This window comes from Puma concolor, chromosome A3 (assembly GCF_028749965.1).
Source record: "Puma concolor isolate L17-30 chromosome A3, mPumCon1.1.hap2, whole genome shotgun sequence".
In the NCBI taxonomy this organism is placed as follows: domain Eukaryota; kingdom Metazoa; phylum Chordata; class Mammalia; order Carnivora; family Felidae; genus Puma; species Puma concolor.
The window spans coordinates 106,299,202-106,323,519 of record NC_141669.1 but is presented as its reverse complement, the minus strand read 5'-3'; the positions used below and the strand labels follow the sequence as shown (position 1 = coordinate 106,323,519).

Below are 24,318 nucleotides of genomic sequence, written 5' to 3'. Positions count from 1 at the left end.
ACCTTTCATTTGTTTGTTTCATCTTCAATTTCTTTTATCAATGTCTTGTTGGTCAGGTTGGCCAAGGCAGGTGGAACCTGAAACTGGGTTGAAAGCATCTGTGGTGGAAATCTCTAAACAGTTTAGATCATATATGTGTATTTATATATTTTATATATATATATATATATTATATGTACACATCATACATATGTATATGTACTATATGTATAAGTATATATGTGCAGGTGAATGTTTATTTAATGTATATGTATACATACACATAAATGTATGTATTTATAGTTCTGATATAGCTGTCAGAGAAAGCAATGGCATATGATGATGTTAACTCAAATATATTTTAAGAGTGGGCAATGAATGAATAGCATAAATAAAGCAGAAAGATTTGGAACAGGAAACAGGTAATTCTCCTAATTTATGGAGCAGATACAGATAAATATAAAATGTATTTATCAGTCTTTTGGTCAGCTTATCTTGAAGTAGAAAATTATCTCAAAATATTTAATATGCTTTTGCACTAGAGTCTATAGGTGACAGCATGATGAATTCATTTTAACAGTATAGATTTAATCCTGATTGGAGTTGATTACCAATATACTTTCAAAATATATTAACATGTATCATTTATTACACAATAATGATTTATCTGAATAAAAAGTTCTAAATACGTACTGTCTAATGCTTAAAAATAACCTTGGAGCTTATGAAAGTTATGCATGATCAACCTAAAAAGAGAGTAACTGAAAAGCACAAAGAAGGCAGGAAAGTGCTCTTAATCTAATCATAAACAGGTAACCATTAGAGGCCAGAATGAGAAACCCCAGATTGCTTTTGCTTATTGATACATTTTTTTGCCATGACTTAGAAAAATTGGTCTTTTCATAGTAGAACTTCCTTTGATCTATATTTAATTTGCTCACTTTATTTTTCTGTTAAAGACTAATAAGAATTCCCTTTCATGGCAAGACTTTATATGTGGGAAGCTATACCAGGATTGTATCCAATATAATCAGAAATCTGCTAAATATAACTTTCAGACATTATTTGTAGAGTAGAGTTTGATGTAATTTTCTGAGCCTTAGTCAGTTGTTAAGAATTACTTTAAGATGCAGAAAAAGAAATAAGGAAAGTGAGCTGGTGCATAAGAAAAGAGGGATTTTAACATTTAAGACTGTTTTTAGTTCTAGCACTGGAAACTACTTTTGGCAGTTAATTTAATGTGGCCCTCAATATTTCATTTTGTAAATGGGGCAGTGCCTGATTGTGGGGTGAAATGCAAGGGGGAATATAAATGCTTTTGGCCTGTTTTGGGGGGTTTGCTTTAAGTAAGATAAGCATTCACGAAGGAGTCCTAATGTGATAGAAAGCTTGGAGTTTTAAGCAAGATATTTAAAAGAAGTTGTGTACAGAGTTATACTTTATTTCCAGACACTGTCTTTGTAAAAGTAACTTCATTATCTTTTTTCTTTCATAATGAAGCTTGTCTATTAAAATCATTAGCCTTTGGTGAAGAGTGAATACTTAAAATATTTTTTAACATTTATTTATCTTTGGGAGAGAGAGATAGAGAGTGCCTGAGTGGGGGAGAGTGGGGGGTGAGCAGAGAGAGGGAGGGAGACAGACCCAAGCAGGCTTGGCATTGTGAACACAGAACCCAATTTGGGTCTCGAACCCAGAAACTGTGAGATCGTGAACTGAGCTGAAATCAACAGTCAGCTGCCCGACTGAGCCATCCACGTGCCCCAGGAGTGAATACTTCAAAAAATAACTTTACAGAAGAAAAACTGAGTGCTATAGAGTTATTTAATTGAGAATACTATTTTTTTTCTGTGTCAGGGGAAAGTATTGAAAGGGGTTAGCTTAAAAAAAAAAGAGTATGTCCTTTTTTTTAAATTTTATTTTTTAAAAATTTACATCCCAATTAGCTAGCATACAGTGCAACAGTGATTTCAGGAGTAGATTCCTTAATGCGCCTTACCCATTTAGCCCATCCCCCCTCCCACAACCCCTCCAGTAACCCTCTGTTTGTTCTCCATATTTAAGAGTCTCTTATGTTTTGTCCCTCTCCCTGTTTTTATATTATTTTTGTTTCCCTTCCCTTATGTTCATCTGTTTTGTCTCTTAAAGTCCTCATATGAGTGAAGTCATATGATATTTGTCTTTCTCTGACTGACTAATTTCACTTAGCATAATACCCTCCAGTTCCATCCACGTAGTTGCAAATGGCAAGATTTCATTCTTTTTGACTGCCGAGCAATACTCCATTGTATATGTATATACCACATCTTCTTTATCCGTTCATCCATCGATGGACATTTGGGCTCTTTCCATACTTTGACTATTGTTGATAGTGCTGCTATAAACATTGGGGTGCATATGTCCCTTTGAAACAGCATACCTGTGTCCCTTGGACAAATACCTAGTAGTGCAATTGCTGGGTTGTAGGGTAGTTCTATTTTTAATTTTTTGAGGAATGTCCATGCTGTTTTCCAGAGTGGCTGCACCAGCTTGCATTCCCAAAAGAGTATGTCCTCTTAAAGATAATCCAGCCATTATTTGGAAAAAGATTCAGCATCCTTATACTAAATTATGATTTTTCCCCCAAAGATCTATGTATGGAAAAAATTTCAAATATACCTAATAACTAATGAAAAGGGAGAGGAAAAATTGGGAATGTGTTTTATCACATAATAACTATCCCAATTGAAGTTTTTAAAAAAATGGGTAGAGGGGGCGCCTGGGTGGCTCAGTCGGTTAAGCGTCCGACTTCAACTCAGGTCACGATCTCGCGGTCCGTGAGTTCGAGCCCCGGGTCGGGCTCTGGGCTGATGGCTCAGAGCCTGGAGCCTGCTTCGGATTCTGTGTCTCCCTCTCTCTCTGCCCCTCCCCCATTCATGCTCTGTCTCTCTCTGTCTCAAAAATAAATAAACTTTAAAAAAAATGGGTAGAATCCATTTCTAGATGTCCTGATGAAAATCATGACTTACAAAATACTCTGTATTGTTTAAAAATCAGTAGAAATGTTAACCTGAAATGGCAGAACAGAGAAGCTCATGTTTAGTCTAATGCACTGTGGTTCACTTTTCCATCTATGCACGTATATCATAGACTGTGCACATATTGTGTAAAAATAATTACCAAATGTTTTGGGGGTGGTGAGTCTATTTCTCCATCAGAATTTATGAAGTTGTTAAATTGGAGTCATAACAGTTTATTTCATTAAGATGTTTACTGGATAAATATTTTCACCAAATTTTCATCAACTTCAAGGAGGAATTATTTATTCAGTGAAAAGTGTTAGTAGTCTATTGCAAAATTTACCTATTTTTAAAATTCTTTCTGCAGTAGATTTTTTTTTCTCTTTTGGTTCAGATGAGCCTATTATTTTAACTGCTTCAATATATCTGATATCTTGTATGCTTAGAAACGATAGGTGTTATGCCCACCTGCCAACCAGTCTCTAAGATCTTGGGGCCATATGATCTATTAGTGTGCCCTGGAAAGAGTAGCTCATGTGTGTCCCTATGTGGGTGGGGGTGTGGGGGCTATTGATTTCTGAGAGAAACTGAAGCCATCGACTCATGGGTTTATTTTGCATCATTTCTAGGTCATATAAGTACATAGTACCTTGTTTTTAATATGCCATGTGTATAGAAATTTGGTAATTCCTTACAGCTGTAAGATGAGCTAGAGAAGGTCACTATCTGTGTCATGCCAAACCACGTCAGATTTCTGACATGGACAAGAAATAATTGTGCTTGAGGTTACAGTGGACCCTTACTTACCCTGCGTGTGCTTTTGAGGCCACGAACTGAAGGTTCTTGTGACTGTTACCTCGGCTAATGTGTACATTTTATAAACAATATTTGAGTAAAGATCAGAGAGAGGAAGCAGCATGGTACAGCAGAAAAGTGAGAGCTGACCTTTTTGGGTTTGAATATCAAGTCTGCCTTTTACTAGATAGATACGTGGCCTTAGGTGAGTTCCTTAGCTCCTTATGAACTTGTCCCCGTCTGAAAGGGGAGCCCCCAGTAACTAACTGGTGGGTCGTGAAGGTTACGAAATAGTGGCTGCAAAGTGCCTAACACATTGTCTGGCTTATCTAGCTACTTCTTGAGTGTAGTTCTTTCATTTCTCTAGACATTTGACAGTTGAATATGTCATGTTGGGTCAGTTGAACAGTTCATACCATCATTGTATTTCTAGAAATGATGCTCACAAATATTTTTTTAATAAGGATTGCATGAGGGGAAAGTGGGTGATGGGCATTGAGGAGGGCATCTGGTGGGATGAGCACTGGGTGTTGTATGGAAACCAATTTGACAATAAATTATATTTAATTAAAAAAAGAAAGAAAAAAATATATTTAAAAAATACTGTAAAAAATTCATACAGTAGTACATTTTACAGTAGTACCATCCCCATGCTTACTTCTATTCTGTCTGGAAGCGATCACTGCTGTTAATTTCAAAAAAAAATGTTTAAATATACACAAAATCTTAATTTCTTTTCTTTTCCGTTTTTTCTTCATGTCCTTCCTCCTTTTCTTCCTCTGGCTATTGCCCTCTGACTGTCTCCAGGTTATTCATGTTAATTATGTGAGAAGTAGCCTTTGCTGTTATCCCAGAGAAAAACAAATATATTTACTCATGAACTCTCATACAGACAATATATTAAAAAATCATTGTCAGGGTGTTTTAAATTATTATCTTACAAAATTACGACCATGTTATGTGCATTTTTCTGCATTTTTTTTTGCTCATTCAGCAATATCACAGGAAAACATCAAACCATTTGTCAAAGCCATCATTGCTTATTTTACATGGGTGAATATTTCCCATTCTGTGACTATATTAATTATTTAGTGAGTTTACTGTTAAAGTACTCTGTATTTTTCTCCATCTTTGGCCATTAAAACATTTCTACATCAAAAAAAAAAAAAGGATTGCATACTTTTCATAAAGTCTCTTGGTAATGTGTAGTTTTACCTATTCATTCATTCGGTACTTGTCAGTACTTGTTACTTGCCAGCTTTCCTCAGCTCTAGGAGTTTATGTTTTATCAAGAGAGGTCAATCTAAGAGAAATGACTAGAATTTTAAGTTCCACAGAAAGTACATCGCTAAGGCTCTGTGGAAGCACAGAGTAAAGGCATCTGAACTAGGATGCAGGGCAGCCCTTCAGCCCTCAAGATGTATCCTCCTGTTCCTGTTTTCTGTTTTTTAGAAATGTTTCCTTTTTTTAAAAATTTTTTTAATGTTTATTTTGTTTTAGAGAGACAGAGAGAGAGAGAGACATTGTGTGAGTCGGGGATGGCCAGAGAGAGAGGGAGACACAGAATCCAAAGCAGGCTCCAGGTTCTGAGCTGTCAGCACAGAGCTAGATGCGGGACCCGAACCCACCAACCGCGAGATCATGACCTGAGCCAAAGTCAGCACGTAACCCACTGAGCCAGCCAGGTGCTCCTGAGATGTTTCCTTTCTGATGTTGAATTTAGTTAGCCATACCTCTAAATATTTCCTTTTCTTTGTTGAGACATACAGATTTTGTAGATAGTCTTTAGGTAGAGAATGTTCCATTTCTTGATCATTGGAATAACATTGCTCTCTTTTTTGGCATCTTTTAATTTTGTGTATTTTTTAAAATTTTTGTATCCCTGACAGAGTGAGGTGGTCCACAGGAGGGTGCCGTGTGGCTTGGTAGAATGACATGGCCTGTTGTTTGCTGATGGTTTTCCTCATGACTGCTCACCCTCAAGCTTGTTGCCTTTTAGTATGAGGCATGCTCTTAATGAGTGGAAACTGTTGATGAGTCAGCAATAGTTCCGTGACTGTGTTATTGGATAGTTCTGTGGAGCATCAGTCAGTGGAAATAGGAGGGGCTTTGAGAACATAGCATGGGGTGGGGGGGATGAATCGTATCTCGTGTTAGAATATTTTTGGCTGTGAGTTACAGAAAATGGCAACTTGAACCAGCAGAGGTTTGTCATTCCTAACATGAGATGCCAGTTTAGGAACCTAAGCATTTTGGGCAGGTGTAGCATCTCAGCAAAGCCACAAGAGAACCGGGTTCGTTCTGCTTTCTTTCTACTCATTTTTTGTCTGCCTTTTGTTCTTGTGGTTGTGAGATGGCTCTACACCTCCCAGTAGCTATTCCCAGGAAAGAGGGAAGGGAATGGGTTCATGTAATGAGAACAGACTTTGTTAGAGCCCTTTCTTTCGCATCTCATTGGTCAAAACTGTGTCACATGCCTACTCCTAGCTGCAAGGGAGTCTGGGGCACAAACCATTTTAGCCTGGCATATTGCCGCCTACAAGAAAATTAAGGTTATGCATGTTGGTTAGACAAATAGCCATAACTGCTATACCTGAGGATTTTATTTCTAAAAAAATTCTAATTTTATTTCTAATGACCTTAGGTTGAGATTTCATGATTGGTAGGTATTAGTTGCCACCTCATTCATGCATTTATTTGACAAATATCTATTAAATGCATAATTAAATGCCATTCCTAATTGAATAAAATATGAAAAATTTCTGAGTATGGATGTAAGCTAGTGAAAGTTTTTCTTAGCTTATATGTAGTAAACCGCTGGAACTGTGATGTTTCAAATTGAAAACAAGTGAATTTTGTTTAGCTGACCTCCATCATGCAACTTGTTAATAATTATTACCCACACACTCCCTTCTCTAACCCTTGATCATTTTGCTGATAAATTTGGAAGCCTGCCCCATAAGGCCGAGTTGCTCTGGTTTTCCCATAATACTCCCTTTTCTAGCTTTTATGTACTTACCCATTAAGTCAGACAAATTTCCTTTTCAGAATTTGGCATTGTTTCTTCATTGGAAAGGAAACAGATTGTTTTAGGCCAGGAAAACTTAAAAAGGAAAATAGAAAACTATCAGCTTCTTTAAAAAAAAAAAAAAAAAAAAGATCAAATCTTGTGTTAGGATTTAGTGTTGGTCTTGTGCTGTTCTGTTCAGAGGGAGCCAAAGTTTGTTATTGCCCCTGGTTCATCTTTGGAGAAGACTTGGTAAAGCTTTACACATGTTCTTTCCCCAAACTATGATATAAATCCTGCTTTTTAATTTATGTCCAGTGTCAGATTTTCAGTAGTGGTGTCTGGCAGAGTCAGTAAGTCAAATTCTGAGGCTGTAACGATGATTTTACTTGGCATGTGAGTTTCCCTGCTTATTGTGAAAGCTGCGACTACCCTCATATGACCCCTCCTAGTCTCTTTCAAATTCTAGCCGCATGAGTAGTGAGTCGTATGAGTGCCCATCTTTTGGCTTTTCCCCAGGAACAGTTCAGTCAGCTACATCAGTGGGTTGCAGATCTGATAGTTTATATCTGCAAACCCAAAATTTATACCAATAGAATCCCTCTGTCTCTCTCTCTCTTTCTCTTTTAATGATCCCCTCTTGGATCTTAGTTACAAAGATTTTTAGTTCATGGAACAGATCGCATTGATATTAATTACAGGTCATCCATTTTCCTACTTCTTTTAATCAAAGTCATACTTAATGAGCAACAATGTCTGACAATCCTGAGAAAAGCCATGCTTCTATGTTTCTGTCACTTAATTAAAAGCAGAGATACTTGAAATAATAATAAAAAAATAAGTTTATGGTAGGTAAGTACATACTTGTTATTTGGCTTTTAAAATATTTAAAGAAAGATTCAAGGCCATTATTACTTCATTAATAAAATTGTAACTGAAGGCTTTTCATCTTTTCTCGTGTGTTATTTAATTTAAAATTTTTAAATTTATTTCCCTTTTTTGATGAAGGGTGTTTGGAAAACAGGAAGATTGTGATATTTATGCTCTGTGCATTTCTCTCTTTGTCATATTTTCACATATAACTTTAATTAGATGACCATCATTTAATATTTTGTTATGGAAAATTTAATTATAATGTAAAAGTAGAGCAAATATTACAATGAACCTTCATGTATCCTTCATTGAACTACCACAAACTCACTGATGCTTTTTTGATTTGTTACCTCTCCTTGTCCAAACCCTGACTGGATTCTTTCAAAGCAAATCCTAGGTACCTTCTTGTTTCTGGGTGGCCAGTTTTATTATTTATTTATTTATTTATTTATTTATTTATTTATTTATTTGATAGAGTGCGTGTGAGCAGGGGGCGGGGCAGAGAGAGAGAGAGAGAGAGAGAGAGAGAGAGAGAGAATCTCAAGTTGGCTCTTTGCCTAGCACGGAGCCCGACGTGGGGCTTGATCTCATAACCATGAGATCATGCCCTAAGCTGAAATCGAGAGTTGGACGCTTAACTGACTAAGCCACGCGGGTACCTCTGGATGGCCAGTTATGAACTGAAGATCTATGAGGACCTCCATACAGTTGTTACTGGGCCGTAGATTATGATTTGGCTCAGCCTGTGCATGTTGAACCATGTTTCTGAATCAATCGTGATTTGTCCTGGCTTTTTGTTGTTGTTGCCAGCAGAGTTTACCTGCACCTATAAGACCTTAGGTAATTTCAGAAAACAGAATAGGCAGCTGTTACCCTAACTGTCCTGTGTTGGTAGTGAGAGAGCCAAAGTAATGCTGTTTCTAAAGTGAAGAGAAGCAGGAGAGACAAGGCCCCAGATGCTGGCAGACTTTGGGAGTCCATGTAGGGATTTGGTATTGCTTCTAAGGAGAGACGTTCTGGAGCTAAGTGTGACCAAGATGGTGGTACTCAGGAAGGGCATATGCAGGTATGGATGTGGTTACAGGATTCACATGCCTTTCAGCAAGATATCTTACTTTAAAGGGGGTTTTTATTGTCTGAAAAAAGGGTGACAACTGGAATGAGCACAGGCTAATCTAGGGAGTCCCCATCCAATGTGTGTGTATGAGTGATTCCATTTACTCCGGAGCATGATCTCCGTGAATTAAATGCATTGGCAGTCATTCCAATTTTTGGAGTTCTTTTGGGTTAGAAATTGTGGTCATTGTTTTTCAAAAACTCTCCATATCATTATCCCCACTGGGAGTTACATTGCTTTACACATGGAATCTAATGTATCAGGGTCAGAGTCACAATTACATTCGTGTGGACGTGATTCCATTGGCTGTTTTAATTAGATTTGGTTGAAACAGTTTAAGGAGTAGATGATTAACTTAGACTATAAACCTTTTACTTATTTGGACTTCAGTATATAAAGTTAAAATATTGGAATACTTTAATCTTTGCCAACAAGTAATTTTGAAGAGAAAAATCATATTTAGTATTTATTAGGGACTAGCAGGTTTTCTATGTCAATTATTTATTGAAAATAATAAATGTAAAATGAAATCACAGCAATTGTATTTTGATTTAGTTTCCTTTATATATTTTTCTTGATCTAAAAGTCTTAGCTAAGAAATACAGAGCCTGTAAATATGGCTTATTAGCTTGGAAAATAAAAAGTATACGACAGAAGGAAACAGCTGCTTATAATTCTGTTACCTTCTGTTACCTACGCAGGCTATTACAACGTCTTCACCTCATTTCCCCCTTGGAAAAATAGAAACAGGAGTGGAATTTTATACATTTACTTCATGGAATGAAAGTATTGAGTATATGTCATTGGGATAGATGGAAAGTAAATACTTTAATTCTAATTTTGAAAAATTCCTATTTTTATCTATATCCATTTGATTTAATTCATTTGCTCCTCAGAAATCAAATCATTGGAATCAGAATCTTTAAAATATTTCATTTAGAGAGAAATGAAGAAATATTTTAAGTCTAACTTGAAAGATTTCCATTTGTTTAATATTATAAATGAAGGCATAACATAAGGAAATTATACGTTACGGTCTTAAAAGTTCACCTTTGCTACTTTGTGTTATTAGTGGATGGTCTTTCTTCTTTTCCACCCCCACAGGAAGAGATGGTTACTGTATGATACGGAATCGTGAAACGTGATCTTTCTTAAAAAGGTAGGCGTGTGTGCTTTTTAAAATTAATTTGTGACATTTAAAAAAATGTGTTATCTTGAGTAAATTACCACCCGAGACTACTTAATCAAGAAGCAATTTTTATGCTGCTAATGCATGCCATTGTGAATTGAATTAAAACCTCAGATTCAGCTTTCTAAATTCAATACTGTGTTTCCCAGTCTTTTAAAAGCATGACCGTTTTGAATGAATTGTTGATGTCTATAGCAGTCAATGCACGTGAAGTGTAGTAAGTGAATGTCTTTCAGTAGATCCATTTTAAAAATTGAAATAGATTAATTTCAGCCTATCTTGATGAACTATGTTCCTCTTTTTTCAGTGGGTGACTTCATTGTAGGAAGCCCAGAGTTTGGAAGTATAAAATGGTCTGTGGCTCAATCTGTCATATCTTATGTTTTCTTCTGTGAGACTTCTTTTTCAGAGTGTGGATTGTGATTTGCGTGATACTATGTTAGACCTTGATCTTCTTTGAAGCTAGAATAATAATTGGGCTTAACTGCTACATAAATAATTTATATTATACATCTTGATACTTTACAGCTGTAATGAAATTGTGGGCATTCTTAGGTTTATGGAGCTTTTTGTAAACTATGGAGTCTCCAAGAGGTGTCTAGATTTCATGGGCTGAGCTCCAAAACTAGCAGTTGCTTTTGTTTTCATCCGGTACCTTTTACTCTGTAATGTGAACCAACATCGGCCAGCTCCCCTGTTCTAAAAGGTTCTCAGGAAAAGTGGCATGTCCTGAGAGGTCCTTGGAGACATGAGTTATGGTGGGGTCTGATGGGGCTGTCACCCAAACCACAGGATCTCCTCATAGGTTTTGGGATGTTCCAAGATCACAGAAGTCAAACCTGACTTTGTGCCATTATCCTTCTATGTCAGTTTCCTCTCCAACTGTAAGATTTTAGTTCTTTGGTCATTTCTGAGCAGAGAGGTTATAGTGTGGAAACATTTCTCCCCATTTTACAATCAAAGACTTGTGGTGTTAATGGCATCTTCTTCATTCTTCCATCTGCTTCACAGAAGTGACTTTTCATCTTCAGGGGCACCTGGGTGGCTCAGTCAGTTAAGCATCTCTTCTCTTGATTTTGGCTCGGGTCATGACCTCACAGTTTGTGAATTCAAGGCCCACATCAGGTTCTGAGCTGTCAGCTTGGGTTTCTCTCTCTCTCCCTCTCTCTCTGCCCTTCCCCTGCTTGCTCTCTTACTCTCTCTCTCTCAAAGATAAATAAATAAGGGTGCCTGGGTGGCTCAGTTGGTTAAACATCCAGCTTCAGCTCAGGTCATGATTTCATGGTTCATGAGTTCGAGCCCCTCGTCGGGCTGTGTGTGGGCTCTGTGCTGACAGCTTGGAACCTGGAGCCTGCTTCCGATTCTGTCTCCCTCTCTCTCTGCCCCTCCCCCACTCCTGCTCTGTCTTTCTCTCAAAAATAAAGAAAAACATTATAAAAAAATAAATAAACTTAAAAAACAAAAGTCACTTTTCACCTCCAGCTTAAAATGAACTTGTCCAGAACATGGCCAGCTCCAGTCTGGGAACCACTCAGTAAATGTTTGCTTTAAATTTTTTTCCTCAAATTATTTCTTTAGATTTTGGTTTCCAAGTTGACACAGAGAAATGAGTTAATCAGAGAGTGAGTGTATTTTTGACAAAATGATGATAGGAAGAGAGCTGATGAACATCATATAACTGTTGAGTTATAACAGTACACTTTTAGGAAACCCAAATTGTAAGACCTTGATCTTCTTTGAAGCTAACAGGATGATCGAGCTTAAGTACAGCATAAATAATCTATATTTATTGTACATCTGCTATCAGATAGATGTTGAAAATATTTGACTGCCATGCATTAGGAAAGTTACTTTTTCTAATTCTCCATTACTAATCCAAAGCCCCTCTTGTGAACAGAGACCCTCATTTGTGCCACATATCATCACAGATCTGCTGACCACTTAGGGTGTGTCTTTAGAAGAGGTCTCCTAACCTGTGTGGGTCATGGAGCCCAGGATGCTGTGGGATATTGTAAGATGTCCTAGAATCTATGGTAATATCAAGGATTGCTCATGTATTCAATAAATTACCATCTCCTGTGTTTTCTATCTACATAGCTGCTATCATGATGAAGAAATATGCATGAATATAAAGTATTACTGACTTACGAGGAGCTTTTTTTTTACTCTAATGGGTTTTCTTAATAGGAGTTAAAGCACCACTCTTATAAATGGTTAATAATGTGTTTTGACATGAAAAATGGGTCACTGTAATCAGAGACATTGAGAAACATTGTTCTAGAACATAGTGAAGGTACCTAAATCAAGGTAGGGTTGAACCCATGATCTAACCAAAACGGAGCCAGAATGAATGTTCTTCAATAGTTATGGGAAAGAAATATCCACATTTTTAAAAAAGATACTAGATAAGGTTACTTGGGGCAGTGGATTGGTTAGACACCACCAGAAAGGCTAGTCTGCACTGTCAGGTATGGATAGCCCGAAGCCACGTGTGGTTATTGAAACCTAAATTTGTATCTATCTATCTACCTATCTATCTATCCCTATCTATCTATCTATCTATCTATCTATCTATCTATCTATCTATCTATCTATCTTCAACGAGGGCTTGAACTTATGCTCCTGAACTGAGATCAAGAGTTGGATTCCCAACCAAGTGAGCCATCCAGGCGCCCCTAAATGTAAATTTTAATGAAGAAAATTAACAATTGAGTTCATCATTGACACTAGTCACAGTTCAAATGCTCAGTGGCCACATGTGGCAAGAGGCTACATCCTGGACAGCGCATAGATAGAACCTTTCCATCATCACAGGAAGTTTTTTAGGCAGTGTTGGGGATGATGGTCCATACTTTTGTAGCTTCGCCCATGAGGTCCTGCCACTGAGTGGACATAAAGCCCGGCTTGCCTTATAGAATCTTGGGGGATTTTATGGACATGAATTCCCTAGTGCACGACTGGAAAAGAAAATTTTCTCCCCATATTCTTTTTCCAGTTTTCTCTCTCATGACCGCTCCCATTCCATGACAACCAACAGGGGTCTGTGTGCATTTGATTTGTTAATATTTTATTGTGTCTGTAATAGACCTTTGTCACTACTGGGGCTGCCTGGCATCTGAATCCTTTTCCTGAATTTAGGGGAATCCATCATTGTGTGAAGCTGGGTGGGTGAGAGTACCCTGTTCTTTTTTTTTTTTTTTTTCTCCTCCTCCCGCCCCCGCCCCCGCCCCCGCCCAGCTCCGGGGGCCGCTCCGCAGGGCCGCCCGCGCCCGCCGGCTCTCCGGCCGCCCAGCCCTCGAGAGTACCCTGTTCTTAATTTCCCAAACAGATACTCCCGTGTTTGTGTTTTTTCGGACTTCTGCCAGCTAGAGGAAGCACAGGACTTAAGGTCTGCCAAACCTGGGACTGTGCCCCCTGGCTTGAGTGATAACTCAGTGAGGCAGAAGGTGCTTTAGAATTCTCCCCATCCCTGATGCAGTCAGCAGCCCTAGTGGCTGTGGACAGAGCCAGCTGTGGTGACCAGGGCCAGTGGCCTTGGTGGTAGGTGTGACAGAATCGACTGTGGAGAATGAAAGAGAAATGAGGAAAACCGCTTTTCTGCATATGTAAATAGTTTCACCTGTTCCAGCGGCCATCCCCCTCTGTGTGGAATAATGATAACAAGGTAACTAAAGAGCATCCAGAGAACCAGAAATCAGTGATTCCATAAATTAGCCAGGACACAAGTAAGATATTCTGATCTTCTTTTATGGAAAGAAATACTTTCATTATCCTTACCTGAAAGAATACATATATAAGAATTATGGACACCTCACTTTGTGTTAGTAGTGGGACAACTCTTTTTTATTATTTTTGGTAGAGATTGGTGTTTGTAATTCTGTTTCTTTACACTGAGAATCTAATCAAAACCGTTGCCTGTGAAAATCACATTTTTGATTCTTGCCAGCTAGGTCGATTGGCCTGTTTTACTTGTTTCCCAGAATAAGTAGACTATGGCATGTTGTTTTATGTTGTGTTTGAGCATATAGTCTGTTCCTCTTGTGTGCTGCTTCCTCACTTTGAGGCACACAGCAGCTGTGTGACCATCTGTGTCAACATGGGTGTCAGAACTGGGACAAGGCTTCTAAACCCCCTGTTCTACCTTCGTTCTTCCTCTGCTTGGATGGAGATGACCATGGACTGTAGTGGATGGTGAGGGAGACAGGACTGAAGAAATCAGGTCTATATTGTTGTGTGAAGAAGCACTCTTCCCTAGCCAGGAACACCCACATATTCTTGAATAGAAAATCGCTGATGGCAATATTTGCAGTCTTTCGCAGTAACAACCGTATGCAATGGAAGAAGGAGCATAAATTATATGAGCATGAGAGAGAGAGAGAAAATTAAACTTCTTTTGTGTTGAGAGTTTGTATATTTTTGGATCTATTTGTTACAAAAGCTGACATTACTCTTGTGTGCCCTCATTCAGCACATAAATATCATTATTTCTTATCAGTTAATTAACTGACATTTTTCCTTGTTAGTTGCCCTTTATCTGCCTCTCCACTGAATTATTAGCATAGGTTATGTACGTAGTTATGACGAGGCTGTGGAAGAAGGTAGGGCACGTATTTCCCCACATTGCCTCATATTGCTTACAGATAGACCTAAGAGCCAGAAGACAGCTTAATTCTTCATTGGAAAAACAATTTGCCAGTTTTATAAAATGTAGATTCAGCATTTTGAGTGAGTTTTTTAGCCATGAGGATTGTAGTGCCTGAGTATCCAAGTCAGTGACTAATTTTTGCTTCATTAACGTGTAGAAAATCTTTTATTCATTTATTTATTTTTGAGAGAGAGTATGTGTGAGTGGGGGCAGGGAGAGATAGAGAGAGAGAAAGCATCTCAAGCAGGCTCCATGCTGTCAGCACAGAGCCTGACATGGGGCTCGAACCCACAAACTGCGAGATCATGACCTGAGCCAATATCAAGATTTGGACATTAACCGACCGAACCACCCAGGCACCCCTGTAGAAGATTTCTGACAGTCTTATTAGGAAGCATTTTTCCAGGCTTAAGGGTTTCAGGTAGGCTGTAGAGATAGTGAAGGTGGAAAGGATGCTCTGAAATTATCTCAGTTTAATGTGATGCTCATTCAAAAGTTTCAAATGTGGTGGTTCAAGAGATTATCCATTTTGTGTTTGGCATGATGTGTGAATGATTGGTGGGCAGAGATGAGGCATTAGGGATTTAATGTTTCTGTATTGTAGTTTACTGTGTATTAACTAATAAAATTTTCCTCTTCTAAAATGTGGAAACAGGAACTGTGTACTTTGTGAGGTTATTAGTGGAGGTTTTATGCATGCTAATACATTTGAAATGTTTGAGTCCTTTGGGGGAAGAGTGCTTAATAAACACGAATAACTACTTATATCAACAGTTCATTTCTGTTGACTTAAGTACACGGACATTTTTTTTTTTTCTCTTAATAATGCCGGAGCATCTTAGAAGCAGTATGTAGCAGCTTGAACAAAGTAGAAGACGTTTTTAGTGTCAGCACTGTGTAACCTGTCACAGTTGATTCAGTCTCTCCTGCCATATTCTTGACTGTTTAAAGGCACTATTCAGCAGGATTATTATGAACAAAGTAAAAAGTTTGAATGGAAAAAGCCACATGGCTGTCACTTCTACCTAAATTATGAAGGTGATGATATTTAAGTCTAAGACTGTTCCTGTAGGAACCCCACAAACTCATGCCTATTGCTTCCACTCTCCTTAAAGTATGCTCCCCCATTGTACTTTTGAACACATTGGCGCATACTCTGTGCCATAGTATGGAGTGTATCTCAAACTTTTTGGTCTTAGATCCCTTTATACTCTTAAAAATCAAGAGGGTCTCGAACAGCTTTACTTTATGTGCCTTAATATCATAATTATTTGCCATATGAGAAAGGAAAAAGGGGACACAAAACTATTTCTGTATCAATTAATTTTAAGTAATAAACCCATCACATAACATAAAAAATTTAAAAAAAATTTTTTTTAATGTTTATTTATTTTTGAGAGAGAGAGACAGAGCACGAGTGTGGGAGGGTCAGAGAGAGAGGGAAACACAGAGTCTGAAGCAGGCTCCAGGCTCTGAGCTGTCAGCACAGAGCCTGATGTGGGGCTCAAACTCACAGACCGTGAGATCATGACCTGAGCTAAAGTCGGACGCTTAGCCGACTGAGCCACGCAGGTGCCCCTAAAAAATATTTTAAAATGGAAAATTAACTACATTTTTCTAAAAACAAGATACGTTTCATAAGAAGCATGGCACTGCTTATATTTTCGTAAACCTCTCATTTCTGGCTTAATGGAAGATACTTAGATTCTCTTACTTGCTTCTGCAGTCCGTCAATGGAGATTTCAAACATGATGAGGCCTCTGTAAACCTCCACCTTGTGAGATAATGGGAATGCAAAAAGGCAAATAATGTCATAGGACCATTATGAAAATAGTTTTGACCTCCTGGCTTCCCTGAGGTGGCAGTAGGCACCATACTTTGAGAGCTGCTGCTGTGCAATGAATCCCAAAAGCCTGTCTTTAGAGATCTCCTGTTTTGTCACATTTGCTGCTTTGTACCAGAAACATTCCCTCCCCCCCCCGCCCATCCAGTGAATGAGTAAGAAAGCAACGATGAGGACAAAAACATTGTGTAATTTACTAAAACATTCTCTTTTGGTTTCATGGACAGAATGCTGCCTCACCTAGTAACCCAAATGGAAGCATTTGAATTATCAGTACATGTATCTACCCATATTTCTTCAACTGAGTGGTGTCCCTAAGTAATGATAACTAGGATTATGATCGTTTACATTTGTGATGAGATGGTGGGCCATTCTCAAATATTAGTAAATGTATTTGTCAGACACCGTGACATCTACATAGGAAATCAGTGGCATACGACCACAAGTAATTATTTATTTATTTATTGCAATGACTTATCACTTGTATTCTGTTGTTTATTACAATAAGTATTTCTGGCCTGCGTGTTTGGAGGTTGGCTGGGGTTTGAATGACCTACACTAGGCTCCACTGGGCTTAGCTCCAAGCTGTGGGTTGGATTGAGGATTGCTCCTGGTGTCTTTCTCCTGAGACTTGAATGTCGCATGGTCTTCTGCCATAGCAGAAGTGTAAAGAGACCAAGTAGAAACTTGCAGTGTCTCTTAGGGCCTGTCCTTGGAGTTGACCCAGTATCACGTCAAGCTCACATACCATTGATATAGCAAATTGCATGGCTAAGCCCAATATTGATGTGGCAGGAAAATACACTCTTCCAGTGGAGAGTGTGGGAGTGGGTAGGGAGAAGAAATTGCTAACTGTGGCTTTCACATATTCTAATTCACTACAATGTGCAATTCTAAATTACTAGTGAATACCTATTTTTACCCAGTTAATTCTTTTTTAAAAAAGGTTTTGTTTGTTTGTTTTTTTTGTTTGTTTGTTTTGTTTTGTATTTTATTTTAGAGAGTGCAAGCAGGGGAGAGAGGCAGAAAGAGAGAATACAGAATCCCAGGCAGGCTCAATGCTCAGTGCAGAGCCAATGTGGGGCTCGAACCCATGACCCTGGGATCATGACCTGAGCCAAAATCAACTGACAGAGTCACTCAGGTGCCCCTACCTGGTTAATTCTTTTTTAAAAAGGTTTATTTATTTTGGAGAGAGAGAGTGTGAGTGGGAGAGGGTCAGAGAGAGAGGGGGACAGAAGATCTGAAGTGGGTTCTGCACTGACAGCAGCGAGCCCTATGTGGGTCTCGAACTCATGAACCACAAGATCAGGACCCGAGTTGAAGTTGAACACTCAACCAACCAACTGAGCCACCCAGGCGCCCCCAACCCCTGCCTCTGGTTAATTCTTAATCAGAAAAATAACTCAGGGGCTAAATTTTAACTTTAGGCTGCCATCTTCCTATTGACTGTGTCTTCAAAGTAGCAGTGGTGTCTAGCCCTTACCCCCTTGTCACAGTTAACTGTTCAAGTTGTTCTTCATGCTATTGATCCGAACTATTGTGAGAACCTCTAAATTGGTCTGTATCCTAGTTACTGTTGCTGTGCAACAAACCACCCTAAACTAAATGCTTAAAACGACAGCAACCTTGAATCTGCAATTAGGGCAGGGATCAGCAGAGAAGGTTTGTCTCTGCTCCTTGTGGCAAATGCTGGGTCTTTGCTAGGTGCTGGAGGATCCACTTCTGAGATGATTCAGTCACATACCTGGCAAGTGGAGCTAGCTGTAGGCTGGGAGCTGAGAACCAGGAACCTCAGATTATCTCCAGGTAGGCTTTCCACAGACTGCTTGAGCTTCCTTAGAGCATGGTGGCTAAGTTGCAAGTGTGAGTGTCCCAAGAGATAGGATGTGAAAAATGTCAGTTTCTTTTTTTTTAAGTTTTTATTTAAATTCTGATTGTTAACATACAGTGTAATATTAGTTTCAGGTGTACAATATAGTGATTCAACACTTCCATACAACACTGGTGCTTATCTCAAGTGCATGCCTTGATCCTTATCATCCTCATCACTTCTGTAACCCATCCCCCCACCCACCTCCTCTTTGGTAACCATCAGCTTGCTTTCTATAGTTAAGAGTCTGTTTCTTGGTTTGTCTGTTTTGTTTTGTTTTGTTTTTTCCTTTGCTCATTTGTTTTGTTTGTTAAATTCCACATATGAGTGAAATCCTATGGTATTTGTCTTTCTCTGACTGACTTATTTCTCTTAGCATAATACTCTCTAGCTCTATCCATATCATTGCAAGTGGCAAGATTTCATTCTCTTTTATGGCTCAGTAATATTCCATTGTGTGTGTGTGTGTGTATGTATGTGTGTGTGTGTATATATATATATATATATATATATATATATATATATATATACATACACACTTCATAGATACTTCTTATCTATGTATTAGTTGATGGACACCTGGGTTATTTCTATAACTTGGCTATTGTAGGTAATGCTGCTATAAACATCGGGGTGCATGTATCCCTTTGAATTATTATTTCTGTATTCTTTGGGTAAATACCTAGTAGTGCCATTGCTGGATTGTAGGGTAATTCTGTTTTTAACTGAGGAACCTCCATACTGTTTTTTAGAGTAACTGCACCAATTTGCATTCCCACTACCAGTGCACGAGGGTTCCTCAGAAAGGTGTCAGTTTCTTAAGGTTTGCCTGAGAACAGGTCCAGTGTCACTTCTGCTGGATTTTATCAGTCAAGCAGTCACAAAGTCCAAGTTCAAGGGGAGGGGACATAGACCCCTGTGTTTTAAAACTGTTACACTCTCTGCCTCAGTTCTTCTCAGCTCCAAATTGCCCTGTATTTGCATCCTGCCTCCAGATTCTTCCTAAAGCATAGCTTTATTTGCGCCATAGCTCACCATTTTCTACCAAACAAGAAGCAAATTAATCTTGTATTCAGAATGATCCACTTATCAACCTTTAGCATTCTCTGTGCTCCAGCCAAACTTTGTCTGGTTTTTTTCTCCTCTTGCCTTTGATCATATGGGTTTTTTTTTTCTCTCTTTCTAGAATATTATCCCTCTGATCTTTTCACATCCTGACATTCTGTGCTTAAAATAAATGCTACTTTCTCATGAAGATTTCCTTAAGCTCTCCATTATTCTGCAGTATGTCTTTCTGCATTCTTCCACAGTAGATTTTAACTTTTAGAGACCTCTCAGTTTCTATCTTATACAAGAATATATGCATGTGTATGTGTTTCATTAAAATTTTTTTTAATATTTATTTTTGAGAGAGAGACGATGTGAGCGGGCAAAGGACAGAGAGAGAGAGAGGGAGACAGAGAATCTGAAGCAGTCTCCAGGCTCTGAGCTGTCAGGACAGAGCCTGACATGGGGTTTGAACTCATGAACCATGAGATCACAACCTGAGCCAGAGTTGGACACCTAACTAACTGAGCCACCCAGGCACCCCTATGCAATTTATATACACTAGTAGATTTTATGTACCTCAGAGGAGCTTCATGTTTTTATATATTAATTTTCAGTTGTACCAGTATTTTGAGATGTATGTAACTGCTTGCTTTTCTTTTTTAAATGAATGGATTGAAAGTATGAATGGAATTAACAGACCATGTTTAGACACATGAAAATCTGCTAAAAGCACTATGATTGTTGATTAAGGTTGCTGATTGGCTACAAAATAAGTAAAAAATAGATTGTTGAGTTAATTATGACATCAATGTTAGAAAAGATTTTTGAAGAAAAGATTCCACTTACAATTACAGTGTCATGGTATAGAAGTTGGGAGCAACTTACCTAGACATCTGAGGGACTAAGTGAAGAGAGGTAGAAAAGTCAATTGTAGGACATAAAATCAGTTTCAAATAAGTGGAGAAGGATAGTTTGTTCTTGGAAAGTAAGTTTCAGTACAACAATATAAAAATATCAATTTTGCTTAATTAAAGCACAAACATGATGCAATCAATACCTATCAAAACTGGGGAACCTGCCAAAATGATTCTGAATACGATCTGGAAGAATGAACCTATAAAACTCTCCCAGAATTATAAGAAATATTAAACAGGGTACTTGCCATCTCAAATATTAAAGAATAGTATAAGTCAGTAATGATTGAACAGAAGTATTGGCACAAGAATATATCAATGAATAAAATACAGAGAGTCTATAGGTAAGTATATATGGTAACTTAGTAAGTGATAGGGTTGGCATTTCAGATTGGAAGGAAAAAGATAAATTATTCAGCAAAAGGTGTTGGGACACCTACCTAGTCATCTGGGAAAATGAAACAGAGTCCCTACCAGACAACTCATTTGAAAATAATTCTAGAGGAAAGAAATTATAAATGTAAAAGGTAAGATATAAATGGATGTGCATAATATATGAGTCGATATTTTTACAATCTTATGGTGGGAAGGGCATCTGTAAGTAGGAAATATGAAGGAAAGTTTCAAAAAAAGAAACTATATACACATTTTAAGTCTTTAATATTTTAGTGTAGTGGAAAACCATCTAAACCATGAAACTTGTTTGCATAACACAGGATCAACAAAAGGCTGATATCCCTAATATACAAAGTGCTCTTACCATAAGCTCTTACAATTTCATCAGTAAGATGAACGTCTTGGGGTGCCTGGGTGGGGTGGCTCAGTCGGTTGAGTGTCTGACTTCAGCTCAGATCATGATCTCACAGTTCGTGGGTTTGAGCCCCATGTCGGACTCTGTGCTGACAACTCAGAGCCTGGACCCTGCTTCAGATTCTGTGTCTTCCTCTCTCTCTGCCCCTCTCCTGCTCACACTCTGTCTCTCTCTCTCAAAAATAAACATTAAAAAAAAAAAGATGAACATCTTAATAGAACTGTGGGGAAAAATATAAACAGGTAATTCATAGGGGCACCTGGGTGACTCAGTTGGTTGAGCGTCTAACTCTTGATTTCAGCCCACGTCATGATTCCAGGGTTGTGGGATCAAGCCCCACATGCTAAAGGTGGAGTCTGCCTAAGATTCTCTCTCTCCAACCCCCTAACCACCCTCCCAATCGCGCACTCTTTCTCTCTCTCTAAAACAACAAAACAAAACAAAAAGCGGGTAATTCGTCAAATAATGGGTATAGGGCCAGCAAACATGAAAAGGTGTGCAAACCTGCTAGCTATCAAAAGTGCAGATTAATTCAACACTGGCATATCTCTGTGACCAAAATGATGAAAAAAAAAACACCAAAGAAAATATGTCTGCAATTGGTAATGGTGTGGAGAAGCAAGTACTATAATTTAGTTTTTCTCAAACTGAGGTGAGGGACCATATACCTCCACTCTGTTTTTGGCTGATATATTTGTAAAATACATTAAAAATAAATAGTCAAAAAAAGAAAATGAAAAGTTTACAAAATAAACTCTCAAATATATTTCTAGATATAAAATGTTTATCAGATGTAAAATTATTCTGTCAAATACCTATACAAGTTTCTAAGTGTTTACTCTCAATTTCTGAACCTACCTGGTGGGCCAGAACTGTTTGCAGTCTGGTACCATTTTGTAGACCATGCTTTGAGAAGTGCTGCTTTCTTGTACTAATGGGAGCATATTTTGGTTCAGAATTTCTGAAGGGAAGATTGGCATTATGTATAATATTTTCAGTGTGCAAACTGTTCTGTTTCTAGAAATTTATTGTAATGTTATAATTAGATAGTTGTGTAAGATTTTTCTATCACTTCCTGTTACATAAAGAAAGGTGGAACACAAATATTTTTCAGTATAGTAGTGGTTACCTAATCATGGTATAATCAAGACTGTGGAATACCGTATAGTCATTATAAATAATTAAGCAAATGTTGTGTATTAAATTTTTTTACTGTAGGAAGTTCAAATATATGTAGGAAGAATAGTATAAAGAATCCCCATACAGGGGCACCTGGGTGACTCAGTTGGTTAAGCGTCCGACTTCGGCTTAGGTCATGATTTCATGGTTCGGGAGTTCAAGCCTCTTGTCAGGCTCTGTGAGGACAGCTCAGATTTTGGAGCTTGCTTCAGATTCTGTGTCTCCCTGTCTCTCTGCCCCTCCCCTGCTTGTACTCTGTCTCTCTCAAAAATAAATAAAACACTAAAAAAAAAAAAAAAAAAAAAAAAGAATCCCCATACAACCATTACCCAGCTTCAACTATTACCCACTCATGACCAAATTTGTTCCTAGCCCTTTGCATTAGATGTGTATTTATTTATATGGAAAGATGATCATGACCTTTTGTAAATAAAAAATAATAGGTTATAGAGGAGTATTTTTTCCACTCATTTAACAATTACTGATTGCATCCCTACCTCAGGAATGGCACTGTTCTAGGAACTGGAGCTTCACAAGTGGACAAAAAGAAGTAAAAACTCAGCTTGATGCTTACGTTCTCATAATGAAGACAGGACAATAAACTAATAAAATTACAGTATGTAGTTAGCGATCATCGTTCGGAGAAAGAAAGTGAAAAGGGAATAAGGAGCATACAGGTGCTGTAGTCTTAGGAAGGATGGACAGAGAATGCCTCCCTGAGAAGGTGGTCTTTGAGTCAAGACCCTGAGCTGCTAAGATAGGGACATGCGACTGTCTTCAGGAAGAGATCCCCGGCTGTTGGGGATGGGGATGGCAAATGCTAACACCCTAAGGCAAAAGTGAGCCTCATGTACATGAGGAAGAGCAGGGAGGCCCCTGTGACTAAGGCAGAAGTGGGCCTTGTGTGTGTGTGTGTGTGTGTGTGTGTGTGTGTGTGTGTGTGATAGAGAGAGAGAGAGAGAGAGAGAGAGAGAGGGAGGAAGAGCAGTTGGGGCCCTCGGACTAAGGTGCAAGTGGGCCTCCTGTATGTGAGGAAGAGCAGGGGGGGTTCCTGGGACTAAGGCAGAAGTGAGCCTCCTGTACATGAGGAAGAGCAGGATGGGTGGGACTAAGGAGTAAGTGGGCCTGGTGTATGTGAGGAAGAATAGGGGGGCGGGGGCCTGTGACTAAGGCAGAAGTGGGCTTTGTCTATGTGAGGAGGAGCAGGGGGGCCCCTGGGACAAAGGAGGAAGCGGGCCTCATGTACATGAGGAAGAAATGAGAAGGCCCGGGACTAAGGTGGAAGTAACAGGCTCCTGTTACTCGTGTACGTGAGGAAGAGCAGGGGGAGTTCCTGGGACTAAGGTGGAAGTGAGCTTCGTGTACATGAGGAAGAGCAGGAGGGGTGGCCCTGGGGCTAAGGCAGAAGTGGGCCTTGTGTGTACCTGAGGAAGGGGGGGAAGTGCTGGGACTAAGGAGGAAGTGGGTCTCATGTACATGAGCAAGAGCAGAGGGGCCCCTGGGACTAAGGAGGAAGCGGGCCTCATGTACATGAGGAAGAAATGGGAGGGCAGTCCTGGGACTAAGGAGGAAGTGGATCTCGTGTACATGAGGAAGAATGGAGGGAAGGCCCAGGACTAAGGCGGAAGTAACAGGCTCCTGTTACTCATGTATGTGAGGAAGAGCAGGGGGGGTTCCTGGGACTAAGGCAGAAGTGGGCCTCGTGTGTACCTGAGGAAGGTGGCGAGGTGCTGGGACTAAGGAGGAAGTGGGTTTCACATACATGAGCAAGAGCAGAGGGGCCCCTGGGACTAAGGGGGAAATGGGCTCCTGTACATGAGGAAGAGTGGGGGGGGGGGGCCTGTGACTGGATTGAGCTGGGGTGTGGGGACTCCAGTGCAGAAGCAGTGGGGGAGACTGTCAAGGACCTCTGTGAACACTTTGGCTCCCACTCTGAGTGAAATTGGGAGCCACTGGAGAGATTTGAACCCAGGAGTGGCATGATGTTGCTTCTATTTTCAAGCACTCACTTTGCTGAATTGAGAATAGAGTGTAAGGGGGCAAG

At 39.1% G+C, this 24,318-nt stretch overlaps 1 protein-coding gene across 12 annotated transcripts in view; it reads left to right on the top strand.

Annotated features, from left to right (window-relative positions):
• Window positions 1–24,318, top strand: part of PLCB4 (phospholipase C beta 4) — a 422,070-nt gene that overhangs the window by 23,066 nt on the left and 374,686 nt on the right. For 7 of the 12 annotated variants that reach the window (XM_086701713.1, XM_086701707.1, XM_086701711.1 and 4 more), the window contains exon 2: window positions 9,875–9,929. The exons of the other annotated variants lie outside the window; for them this stretch is intronic. The gene's annotated coding sequence lies outside the window, so the exon portion shown is untranslated. The remainder of the gene's footprint in view (window positions 1–9,874; window positions 9,930–24,318) is intronic. 12 annotated transcript variants of the gene reach the window in all.